The sequence below is a fragment of the Mytilus californianus genome, unplaced genomic scaffold (assembly GCF_021869535.1).
Source record: "Mytilus californianus isolate M0D057914Y unplaced genomic scaffold, xbMytCali1.0.p SCAF_3, whole genome shotgun sequence".
NCBI classification, from domain to species: Eukaryota; Metazoa; Mollusca; class Bivalvia; order Mytilida; family Mytilidae; genus Mytilus; species Mytilus californianus.
In genome coordinates this window covers 96,194,509-96,208,192 of record NW_026262679.1, presented here as the reverse complement: position 1 = coordinate 96,208,192, position 13,684 = coordinate 96,194,509, and the positions used below count along the sequence as shown (strand labels likewise).

Sequence of the window (13,684 nt, the reverse complement as noted above, 5' to 3'; positions counted from 1 at the left end):
AACCAAATCTATATCTAGATTTTTGTCTTATTTATGATAAGTATTTTAAGAAATACTTTAAATTTGAACGATCATGGCGAAGGAGAATTTCAACGTAAAATTGGTCGATTCAAAATGGCGATACAATATTGTCAATTTCATATGATGGGAAAGATTCCTACGAGGTAAGGTTTTTGTCAAACGATCTCATAGAAATTGCGTTCAAAAGTCCACCCCACCCTGGGCACGACGATTGTCCCCGTTGGGATAATTAAAACAAAGTGTGGATATAAGATATGGCTCATCGTTGCTGGTAAGACCTTAATATAATAACAGTCTCCGGGACAACTTTGCACTTCCGCTGAGTGCAAAAGTTGTCACCTTAATTTTTGAAGTTAAGTAAAAATGAAGTTGATAACTGGGTTGGTTTTGGTTCCCTGATATTTGTCCTAAAAAATTTTGGCTCTAGCACCACTGTTGAAAAAGTTATGCCCCTTTTTCCAACAATTTCCTCAGAGGAAAAGTAGTTTTCCTCAAGGGAAATCAAATTTCCCTAAAGGAAAAAGATTTTTCCTTAAGGGAAATTGTATTTTCCTCAAGGGAAAAAGATTTCCCTTAGGGAATTTGCTGCATTAATATTTCCTTTGAGGAAATTCTATTTCCTGTGAGGAAATTTGCGGCTTCAAATTTTCCTTTGAGGAAATTTTATTTCCTGTGAGGAAATTTGAGGCTTCAAATTTTCCTCTGAGGAAATTTGCAGCTTCAAATTTGCCTTAGAGGAAATACTTTTTCCTGTGAGGAAATGTTGTCAACTGCAATTTCCTTTGAGGAAATATTTAACAAACACTTTTCCTTGAGGGAAAATTCAATACCACAAATATCCTCTAAGGAAAACATTGTTCTCCAAATTTCCTCTAAGGAAATTTCTGTACATCAACTTTCCCTGTAGGAAATGCTTTCCCCTATTTTTACTCATTGTAAATTTCTTCATTATACAAACAGTATGAACATAATGTTTACAAGACTTAATAAATGATACAAATGATATTTGAACTTTAATAAATTTTTGACTCAAAATTATCATGACATACAAAAACAATATAGTGAGTCTGACTGTTTAGGTCAAGGTATTGTACATACTTTATATGACTTTAACTTTGATTTTTAAAATATTTTTTGTAGCAAAGTATTCTGTTTTCTTTGTTATTGTTTCAATTGTATACATTAATAAGCAACCAATTTGAATGTCATACCATTTGTGGAGTTCTTAAGAATGCGTTCATATTTGCAAATTAAATAATAAAATAAACACTTTTCTTGTAAATTTTAATTTTCCTCTGTTTCAGCTGCTGTGTACAGTTATTCAATTCACTACGTAAAAGTTCATAACATAAATTATTCCATTCACTAAACAATTTCCTTCAATTCTTAGAGAAAACATTTTTGCAATTTGTTCTTCGAAGATCTTCTTCAGTATATTTGATATGAGGGAGCGATGTAAATGAGTGGATAAAGCTGGTGTTCCTTTCAACAACAAAATACTATTTTTTTCTTCATTTCTCCCTTCTTTCGACGAATATATATAATATGTTGTTGCATTTATACAATTGTGTTTTTCTGCATCTATGATAGAACTCCATTTTGTTTATAGCCATTATCATGTGATTATGATGAAATTTCCTATTTCTTTTTTGCAGGAAAGCACACATTCCATTTCACATTAATCCAATTAGCGCACCATGTAGATAGATATCAACTTTCAGTTTCCTCTTCAGTATTGACCTATTGATCATGAAAACCAAGATGTCTGATCACCTATAAATAAACAAAATAAACAAATAAAATGTTATAAATGGAGAGAGAAACAGCAATAAAAAAGCTTATTTTGTCATGTTTATGAACATTTTAAGAATATTTCCTTTCTTACTTGCATGACTTGTGAGTTCTCTTAATTCCGTGCTTTTTGTCTATGGGTTTATATATTACCCCGGTAGTTGATTTTGTGCATTTTATCAATCTTTCGAGTTGAGGCAATTGCAACGGTTATTTTTACAGTTTGTTCTTTATATGTTGAGCTGTTAAACCACTGTCCAAGGTTAAGGTAGGGTTGAGTGCTCACAAACCTGATTTTTTTATTACATGTATTAGTTTTGATTGAATTTTAACTAGCTGTCAGTAGCTGTGAGTACTAACAGATCTTTGTGTCTTTTCGATTAAGAGAAAGGTATAAATTTCCTGCTTAGTCCGGACTGTTTATTTTTTTGCAGGAAATCTACCGGTATGTCATTTGTTGTCTGGTGAAGAGTTGTCTTATTGGCAATCATGCCACATCTTCTTATTTTTATATAACCTTGCCATATTCTGATTGTGTTTGTCCCAAGTTCGGAGCCTGTAGTTTATTCCGACACTCAAATTTAGTGGTTGTAGTTGTTTCATATCTGTCATATTTATTTTTTTTTAATTTGTTTTGTTATAAACTAGGCAATTAGTTCTACTGTTGGGATTATTTCAATTTTTCGTCTGAGGGCCTTTTATAGCTGACTACTTTGACAATAGGGTATGGACTTTCTCATTATTGAAGGCCGTCACTGGCCTATAATTGCTTTCTTAGAGCCATGATCAATAGTTTTCATATTTAATATGCCACATCTTTTTATTTTTATAATAATCATGATAATCATCTTTCAAGGGCAATAACTTTTATAAAAGTGGCCTTATGAGTCTTATCGAGCATCACTGATGAGTGTTTTGTAGACGAAACGCACGTCTGGCGTAAATACAAAATTAAATCCTGGTATCTATGATGAGTTTACTTACCATTTAGGTTTTGTTGACTTCTGCAAATTTTAAATTGCCTATCATTTCTGCTGTTTATAATTTCTCTGCATCTTCTATAGTTCTTGTCCTACACATAAAAAGAGTAAAAATTATTATTTAATGACATCTTGCATCAATAATTATTTTGCTGTTTAATGTATATATCAATACGTGTTTAATAAAAAGCTGCACCATGAGTGCTTGATAAGCTTGTTGCCCTTTTAGCTTGGGTTTATGCTTTAAATGAATTTTAATGATCAACTACATTATAGAAAAACTCTGAGCACTGCGCAACTAAGACCCCCCCCCCCACACCTACAAAAAACAAAACTACAGGCTCTAAAGAGCCTGTGTCGCTCACCTGACTCTATTTGGGTTTTTGAAATCATATAAAAAACATAAAAATCATAACAGATACTTTAATAATGATTGAGGCCATATTTGGTTTAATATTGTCCTACTCCGCTGGCAGCCGTCTTGGATGATGCATCAGCTACAGAGTAACAACACTTGGTCAACACCTCATAAGGAACATTCATGCTATGTTTGGTTTCATTCCATTCAGTGGTTCTCTAAAAGAAGACATTTGTATGTATTTCCTATAGGGTCCTATCTTAAACTAAGTCCCCCGCTGCCGGCCATCTTGGATGATAGATCGGCAACAAAGTAACAACTCTTGGTCAGCACCTCATAAGGAATTCAGTGGTTCTCTAGAAGTTCAAAATGTAAAAAGTTAACAACGGCAACGGACGACGACGGACGCCAAGTGATGAGAAAAGCTCACTTGGCCTTTCGAGCCAGATGAGCTAAAAAAGGACATGCACACAGAGCATGCAGAGTGGTATTCATTGAAACAAAACATGAAAATAATTTGGCTCCATTTTAAGGGATATTGCAAGTGTATATACATTTTGTAAGTTTAAGGCCGTGATTTTTGAACAAATACAATTCTAAAACCTTCCAAAATGTGAAAATGGACAATTTTAAACAATTTTCCAACAACTAAAATTCCATAACTCTGCATCTTATATAAAAATAAATAGGGGATGATACTCCGGCTTGCATATCATATAAAGTTATAAAGGAAGATAACTGAAGAACGGTAAAAAATTATACTACTAAAATTATTACTTGATCTGATTTTGTGGTAAAAAGTATTGCGTTAAAGTTTAATAAAATTTGGTTGAGGCAAACTTAATTTAGAGGACGGAAACGTAAAATTCATCATTTTTTCCATCTGTAAAGGACATAACTCTAGAACAGACTGAGTCAGTAAAAGTGACACCACCAAAATTCAAACTGTTTTTTGTGGTAATAAGCATTGTGTGCAAGTTTCATAACATTTGGTTGAGGCAAACTAAAGTTAAAGATAGAGAGCCGGAAACCAAAAATTCAGCAATTTTTCCATTTGTAAAGGGGCATAACTCTAGAACGGTAACACTGACACCACCAAAATTCACACTTGATCTGAGTATTGTGGTAATAAGCTTTTGTAAAAGTTTTATAACATTTGGTTGAGGCAAACTAAATTAGAGAACAAAAACCAATGACTTTGGGACAGACGGACAGACGGTCAAGGGTTGACCAACTATCACATGACTATGGGTCATAAAAATGTAAAGGGAGTTTATGTCAATATATAAAATCAATTCACCAAAGTTTCATAAAAATTGGTGAAAGCATTCTTGAGACTATCCAAAGTCTCAATATACAATAAAAACTTAAATCAGAATTTTTTTTTTAAATTGAAAGGGAAATTATCATGATTATGTTAATTGGCAATATTAATAAATGCATGCAACAATTTCTGAAATTTACAGTATATAGGCTTTTAACCCCACCATATTTTTGCACCTGTCCCAAGTCAGGAGCCTATATGTGGCATTTGTCAGTTTTGTATGATTTTTAATTTTAGTTTCTTTTATATATTTCGGAGTTTAGTATGACGTCCATTATCACTGAACTAGTATACATTTTTGTTAAGGAGCCAGCTGAAGCACGCCTCAGGCTGTGGGATTTTCTCGCTGCATTGAAGTCACATTGGTGACCGACTGTTATCTGCTCTTTGGGCAGGTTGTTGTCATTCTGACACATTCCCCATTTCTATTTTCAATTCTATTTTAAATTCAATTATAAATGTTAGGCTTCTTGTTGATTTGTTTTACATTTGTCATTTCGAGGCCTTTTATTATATTTACAGCTTTCTATATGCATAGGTGCTTTGAGGACAGGATCCTGTTTTGAGCCCCCCCCCCCTAGTCCCTCCCCCTTATTATCATAAATCTTAGATTTTTCAATATATATCACTTATTTGTACCATATACATACTAATATACCATATTTTTACTCTTAATATGCATGTTTACTATCCACTCAACGTGAATCTCGACTCCTGTCCTCAAGCACCTATGTCTATATGGTGTGAATTTTGCTCATTGTTGATGGTCGTACGGTTATCTATAGCTCAGCAAGGCAACGTCACAACTGTTTCCAAGTTTGTGAAGTCAGAGGACTATATTCATCTTTCCGACTTTCAGATCATTTGTTGATATTTCATGAATATGTGCCATTCCAATATGAAATAGCTAAATCATTTATATATTAAAAAAAAACTTTAAACTAGGATACTCATTTGGGGAACTAATGATTTGTTGGTTTTTCCCTAGTCCAAATAAATTATGACGTCTAGCAAGGCTATTTTTTTTTCTTGGACGCCTCAATAGCCTTGCAAGACGTCATAATTATTTGGACTAGGTTTTCCCCACCATCGACATCGTCCTGTGGACGAAACGAGTTTGGCGCATTAACACAAAGATCATGTCTGTAGTGACAAGTTAGTGTGTGTGCTTACCAATATTTGAATTTTATGAGCCTTCTTTTTGAATATTTTTTTCATTTTTTGGTACAATACTGACGTCGAGTGCTGTTGTTGTGCTGTTTATTTTTTACAAAAGCGATCAAGTAATGCAAGGAAACTTACTTAAAAGACCAAAATGAGTCGCAACTAATGGTACATAAATATTTTACTATGCAGTCAGTATCCTGATATACATGTATATACTCTTAGACTCATTTCACAGAAAAATCGTACAAGTGAAAATACTCGTTAGTCATGAACATTTTAGATTACTTAAAATTTAGATTTTATAACTTAAATTACGAAAGATGATAATTTGTCAAATAAGCCCTTGTAACCAGGTGCTGCATTTTTTAGCACGTGTCAAAAAACAGTTAAAAGTGCCGGGATCTGACAGAGCTTTCAAGAGCTATTTCTGTTACTGTGAGTTTATTATATATTTATCCCAAAAAGCTAATGCTAATTTCTTTTCATTTAATATGGGTCTATATGAAGCCCCCACCCCTCCTCCAGCTTATCTGATTAATTTACGATCACTCTGAGTAAAGAAAGTAAGTCACAATTGCTTATATAAGGTATTTTAAATTCTGGTTGATAGTTGTCTCATCACCAATCATACTACATCTCCTTATTTTTTTTACAATAAAGCTATATTTAGATGCGGTATAGTGAGTGATGAATGTGTAAACATGCAGCATGCTTGTAAGTAATTGTTAAAATACAGCACAAAAGATGCATAATATATCAAACTCGAGTCAACGCCATGTCAAAAACTAAAAAAACAACAACAAAAAAAACGACCAAATGACAAATAGTCTATAAAAACAACTATAGCATACCAAAATATATAATTTGTAAAGACTTGCATGCAACTAGGCCTATACAGTAGCTCTATGTTCTTATAGATCTCATAACATTACGATTAAACGTCAGATTATGTGTGTGTAAGTTTATTAGAAAATTCAACGAGACACGTCCTAATCAGGTAAAATCCAAAATAACAATTTACAAATTCATATCTACTGCCTGTTGTATATTGCTTATATGATTGTATATTGCCAAACGAATAAATATGTCTGGTACGGGATGGCGGCTTCGAAGCGGAGACAAAAAGACCCAGATAAATGAAAGTGTAGAATTTTTGTTGTGGAGAATCTTTTTTAAAGAACTAGATTCATATCTCAGAATTTGAATATAGCATCTCGTTTTCTTTAGATAAATTGTTAGCTATTACTGACTATAATAATTACCCCCTTATAAGTATTCGCAAAACATGAAGTTAATGATCAATGAATATGAAAACATTTTATAAAGTATAAATATTGGTAAACGGACAGCAAGTCATAGGACTATTATAGTTCGAATAAATTAGTTTACAATAACTGTTGAAAGGTTATGAGAGAAAAATCTGGATGAATTTATTTTTATTAGAATGATTTATTTTACAGTAAAGGCTTCATATTTTTAATCAGTTATTTGTAAAAGAAAGGTGACATGTTTAACACCATGGAGCCAGTAAATTAACAAACTACTATGATGGATTTTTTTCTTTACAATCATTGATCATTATTAATATTTGAGAATAACTTTTGTTTACAATTCGTTTTCATAAATAATGGTTCAAGAAAAAAACTTTTTGAAAATTAGTCTGTTAGTTTCCAAAGAAAAAAATATCTTAAAAACTGAACTGTGAGTTTTCAATCGTTACGTTTTGTTATACTTTTTTAGTGTTAATCTCAGCAAAGACAAATTTGGTGATAAAAATCGATTTGTTGGTCTTTAAAAAAAACATACGTCATAATGTAATCTTCATCTGGAGATATTCATTCCCTACTGTAAAATATTGAGTTTTTGGTTGATTAATGTCGGGTGTGTCTGACGAATGTAGGACAGAAAGTCACAGGACAAAAAGTCACGGACAAAAAGTCACAGACAAAAAGTCACAGGACAAAAAGTCACAATTCAGTTTTGAGATTATTTTTCTTTGAACCAGAAAACACTTATTTTGAAATTTTTTTTTTTTATATTTCTTGAAGTTTTATATATGAAGCAACTTTGTAATTAAAATTTATTTAATAAATATCAATAATGATCAAATAATTGTTATGAAAACAAAATGTCATAGTGGCTTGGTACTTAAATTGGCTTCATTTTGCCAAAAATATATCATTGGCATGATTAAAATTTAATAAATTTTCATTTATCAAGGTTTATGAGTAATTTCCTCAACTTAAAAAATGAATATATGTAATAAAAAGAAAATATTTCAAAATATATTTAAACAATTGTCAAAAAATTATTTGTGACTTTTTGTCCTATCAAATTTGTGACTTTATGTCCTGTGACTTTTTGTCCTGTGACTTTCTGTCCGTTTACCTGTCTGACGTACCGAATAATATATGATAGGTACATGTTGGTCTTGTAATTGAGACCGCCCGTGATACGGTCGGAAAATTTCGACTGCCAACGAAAAAGGATGGACAGAAAATTGGCCTAATACCAGGCTACTTAAAGTCCACTTGAAGAGTTGTTGCAAGGATTCAGCGTCCCCATTCGGACGTGTCTGAGCACAACCCAATGGACGTTCCACTATCATTACTGCTAAGGATTTATTGCCGGTCAGAAGAAGACCTGTAGCGACGCTATTTCTATAGTTACTCTAGTTCGCTAACGAATTCGCTTCTTGTTCCATTGAATATAAAGGAAAGAGTTATCTAATATATATGTATATATATATATATATATATACACGTCTAAATGGAAAACAACGTTCAAACCTATGATTGCGTTGGATAAAAACCGCAATTTTTATACGTGTGCATGTAAAACAAATTTCTTGGTAGAGGGGTCTAAATACAGCACAAAAAACATTTTCCAAAAGACCAAAAAGTGAAAAAGTATATTTTAACAAAATGCATTTGACTAACAGGTCGAACAACTGATGTTCTTAAACCCTGCTGACTGCCATTGGCTATTGCCAAATAAATTGATCACCAGATGTAAAAAATGGATCTTACATATTAATTAAATACCAAACAGAAAACAATAAACTTACGGAAAAGATGGTATACCGCAAACATGAGGTGCAAAAATTTGTACACCATATCCGGATTTCGACATTTAATGTCTCTTCAGTGATGTTAGGGATCGAAACGGTATTTGGAAGGCCATATAATATATATAGGAAAAAAAATAAGACTGAAAATGCACCAAATATTTATAATCAATATGAATATTCACATTTTGTCTATTACAACAACAAGTTGTTCAAAAATTGTTGTAATAGACAAAATGTGAATATTCATATTGAATATAAATATTTGGTGCATTTTCAGCCTTATTTTTTTTTTCCTATTTTATGCACAGCATGAACAAAATTTAAAACTTATTAATATATATATATTTTTCTTGAACTACTATAAATAAAGTAGTTCATTTTAAAATGTATTCTTTAAAGGTTAAGAAAACAATAAGTTAAAATGGCTGGTACATACATGGCTTCATGGCTAATACCAAAAAGGTATAGCCAATTTCCCGTTTATTTTTTTTCGTTGTTTGGTTCACATGTTCAAATTTAATAAATTGATGAATTTAATAATTTATTGATATCCTAAATCTTTGTTAATATATTTACTTCGGTAGAAAAGAAAGTGAATCTTCTCATCGGGACCTTAATTAATCTGCATATCTATTATCTATTTTGGGATTGAAAAAAATATCTTTAAAAAATGCGGCTTCGAGTCTATTTCTTCATTTTAATTTGGTTACACGTTCAGCAATAACTGATACAAATATGATATATTACCAATGATAAGGCCATATATTTGAAGCTGTTCAAAATTTTGTACATTATAGCTGGGACTATTATACTAAAAAAATAGTCAGCATAATAGTCCCAGATTATAGGTACGTGTATCAGATTGGACATTTTTTTTTATTGTTCTATATAAATAATCTTACTATAAGTTATCTCAGGTATAAACAAAATGTTACTATGAGTTTTCTAATGAGTTTTGTTTGATAATTTTTTGTTTAATTCAGTTAAAAGTTTGTTTTTTTTTACACGAGAAGGTCTGCTAAAAAGTTTATGATGATCTCTTTTTTTTCAGCATAACAAACGGATACTCTTTAATGTACACTAGGTGGACTTTCCTCTATTCCGATGAAGGCAGTGACGTTACGCACGTTATTGCGTCAATACCGTGAAATCAACCAGTCCACACTGATAAACAGCTTTTCTATGAAATCAGAACAGTTAAGCTATATACAATTTATATTCATAGAATAGGCAGGTATTACTGTTCCCAAAAAATCAACAAATTGTTTTATAATATTTTACAATAGTCTAAAATAAGGACAAAAATTTTGGCAAAACGTCAAAAATTTGCATGTCAGACGTATCAGACTATACGCTTAATAAGTTTTATAGGGGTGTTTGTGCACTTCAAAACAGTGTAAAATCCGCGAAAATTTGCATGAATGATATGCGTCTTATATAAAGTATTGCGTCATTACTGAATTTTCGTTGATGCAACGGCAAAAGCTGATATTTTGCAAACATAAGTAGTCTTCCTTACGGTCTGATTTCGGAAAATGGTAAGTTGTCAAAATTTATAGGTTTTTGAAATATAAGATTGTATGGAATTTCGTTTTCATAAAACATGCTCACAAAAGTACATAGATAAAGCATTTCAAAACCGAATTTTTACAGCACTCACACCACAAATAAAAATGCAACCGCTTCTGGCAAATGTCTTGCACGAATGTCCAATGTCGAATTACGCCGCTTTTAACGAATAAACTGTCAGTTGCGATGTCATTTAAATAAAATTTCGATTGGTAGAATACAAAATAGTGCTTTTCCGTAATTGTACTTTAACCCTACAAAACAGTTACATACTTTTTGATAATTGCGTAGTTAAAACGACTTCGTTTTTAAAGAAATCCAATGTCTTGCAAGTTTGTCCACTGAACGATTTTCTTATGTTTTCAACGTTGTCAATTCGGGACGCTATTTATGTCTTTTAAAATCTAGTCGAAATGTTTGTTTGTTTTGTGTTTTGGTGTTTAACGCAACTTTTAGCGTCATTGGTTGTATCATAACGGACAGTTTTATATGGTAGAGGAAGTCGGAGAACCTTGGTTGTAATATAAATTGTAAACCCGTGGAACAGACTCACAAAATACACCAAATAATATCCAAACATATTATTAAAAATCTTCTTATCCGATACTTCTTGTGTTATAATTGTGATAACTGATTTAATGGAGAAATATACGATTGCGACAAAACGCAATTTATAGGAAATTTTAATAAGGTACAAATGATTCAAAATGTCAGGAACTCGAATTCCGAAAGAAAATGATGACCATTTTGATACAAATTATAATAGAGTACTTTATAAGAAAGACCCGTTTAACTTGTAACCCCCGCTCACACACACACACTTTTTTTAATTTATTAAAGCAAAATGGATATCTTCCTCCCCTTCTTCTCGGATTTAAATGGGGAAACATCGCATGCTAAATACGTTCTACGTCATTTGGTCTTCTGTATAGAGTTGTTTCATTGGCACTCATACAACATCTTTCTTTTTTTTATATATAGACCCTATTATCTTACCCAAATACATGTATTGTGTTGTTTGTTACTTGCGTTACTTCCAGTGGGAAATATTTTATGCATATTCAGTACAACCAAACATTTAGAAGTATCCATATTGATTTGCAGAAAAAAATTGCCAACAAAAAAATATCCTCGATTATCGGTGTAAAACCTCAAATTAAGACGTTACCAATTTAGACGCAATATCGTGCGTAACGTCAGTGCACGTCTTTCATTTAAAAGATTAAATCGTTGTTTTGCAACAGACGGCGGCACATCGGGCATTGACTTACCATTTTATAATTTGTAACAATTATGATTAACCATATATTTATTAGTTATAACAAAATTATTTTTTATACATCTTTATTTAAGATGATCGAGATTTGAGAATGATATGAAAATAATAAAATATATATTACAAAAAAAAAAGTTATCTCAGGTCTAGTTATCTAGTATAAAATATATTCACTGGAAATAAGCCCTTTAAAACACAAATCCCCGTTTACTCATTGCGAAGTTTATTTGCTAGTGTTTTTTTAATCTTTTTTTTAATGATTTTATTATATTATCTTTTTTGTGAAAATTTTGAGTGGTTGAACATGAAATGGACACCGATGCTACAAAGAAAATTTGTTTAATGTCATCTGTTGCAATATATACTAAGTATTACACGTGGACAGGATGTTCCCCAGAAAATTAAGGTATTCAAAATAAGTTATACACACCCCAAGGGTACACGCCACTGTCATATGGAAAATTACTGGGTCACCAGTAAACTGGTAATCAGCCATGCAACTAATCAGTTGACTGACCATGCCACTACAATTTAAAAAGTTTGTCGTTAGATCAAAATGAAATATTTATTTTAATTTAAAATTGAAGAACTAAAAGGATTTTTCATAATTATGAAAGGAAATAATTCAACAAAATCGGATTATTTCCCAAAAGATTATATATTTTTTTAATTTTTTCCGGGGAAAATAGAAAACTGTATCAGAGACATATATATATAAAGGGTCCCATCAAGGATTTTATAGAAATCCTTAATCTCATGAAATGGATCTCACACAGACATAATTGAAATTTATAAATTGATTGATTCTATGATTTCTTGAGAAATCATGAGCGAAATATAACAAATATTTAGTTTTGATATTAAATTAAATTTACTTTTCCTCGCTATAATTCATTTGACATAACATTGTCAATCCATAGGGGATTTAAGGGTTTGTCCGTACCACGTAAGTATTTCACATGACTTATTTTCGCGCTTCGCCTTGAAGCTCATTATTCAGACTGTTTCAGACAAGATGATGAGAATAACATGCAAGGCACTTTTTTTTCGATCATCGTGAAGTGCACTCTCCCCCTCTTCAAGAATTGTATATTTATAAATCCTCGTCCTTTTTAAAATTACCACACTTTTTGTGATTACCGTTATGCTATTATGCTAACAGTTATTAACCCGGGACTTGATTTACATGTAATATCAGGGGCGATTCTAGCCAGGATAAAGGGGGTCTTAATACATAGGCAGATCCAGGGGGGCCCCCTTTGGTGGGAAACATTTGGTTGATTATATAGTGAATCACTGAAGCATGACTGGAGCGGGCCCCCCTTAGATCAGTCAGCGCCCCCCCCCCCCCCCCGCCCCCTTCCAAAAAGTTCTGGATCCGCCACTGAAATATATGTCTCCATTAAATCAGAGACATATAGAGACAGATATGTCTCTGATTAAATGCAATGATCGTTCACAAAAAGGGGAATCAAACCCCCGGATCCCATCCCCCTTCGATCCGCCACTGATTGTGAATATAAATATAATTGTTACTTAAAAGTCATAGACTAGTACTAGCTCCGAGCACCTGTTTTGGGATATATACAGCTAATTAACCGTAAATAACTGCGAGATAATGAATAACAAGTTGATAATTGTCTATTCTCTGCTAATTAATGTACCTGCAATTCACCCTGATTCATTTGTGAGACCACCGACACTAATAATATTACCTCAAAGTTAGAGGTTCTCCGTTACTGGGAACTTCATATCGGATCCGATCAATTTATTGGTTCCATTCCCCCTAGTAATAATGATCCATTTGCAGTGACGATGACAATCAAGGTTACAATACACCGTTAGATTTTATGGGCGCAACATGGTATTCAGAATTAAGAGTATAGCTAATCCTGATTGGTTGATATGTGCGCCCGTTATTTTTTGTTATTAGAGACTTCGTGCATTCTGCATTATACCAAAGGCCAAATAAATTATTTTTCTTAGCCCTAACGGAACTGAGATGTCTTTTAAACGCTAGGATGAGACACGTATTTTTAAGTGCAAAATTGATAGGCATGGGAGATAAGTACAAATTACGCTAAGAAAAGCAACGCGAACCTATATTTTTTGGACCAAAAAATACTGT

General features: G+C 32.3%; 1 long non-coding RNA gene across 1 annotated transcript; it reads right to left on the bottom strand.

Annotated features, from left to right (window-relative positions):
- Positions 1-1,041: 1,041 nt before the first annotated feature.
- Positions 1,042-5,752, bottom strand: LOC127733326 (uncharacterized). The gene is made up of 3 exons (XR_007997077.1): positions 5,648-5,752; positions 2,797-2,884; positions 1,042-1,794 (listed from the first exon to the last, which is right to left on the bottom strand). It is a non-coding gene; the product is annotated as an uncharacterized LOC127733326 (long non-coding RNA).
- Between the last annotated feature and the right edge of the window lie 7,932 nt (positions 5,753-13,684).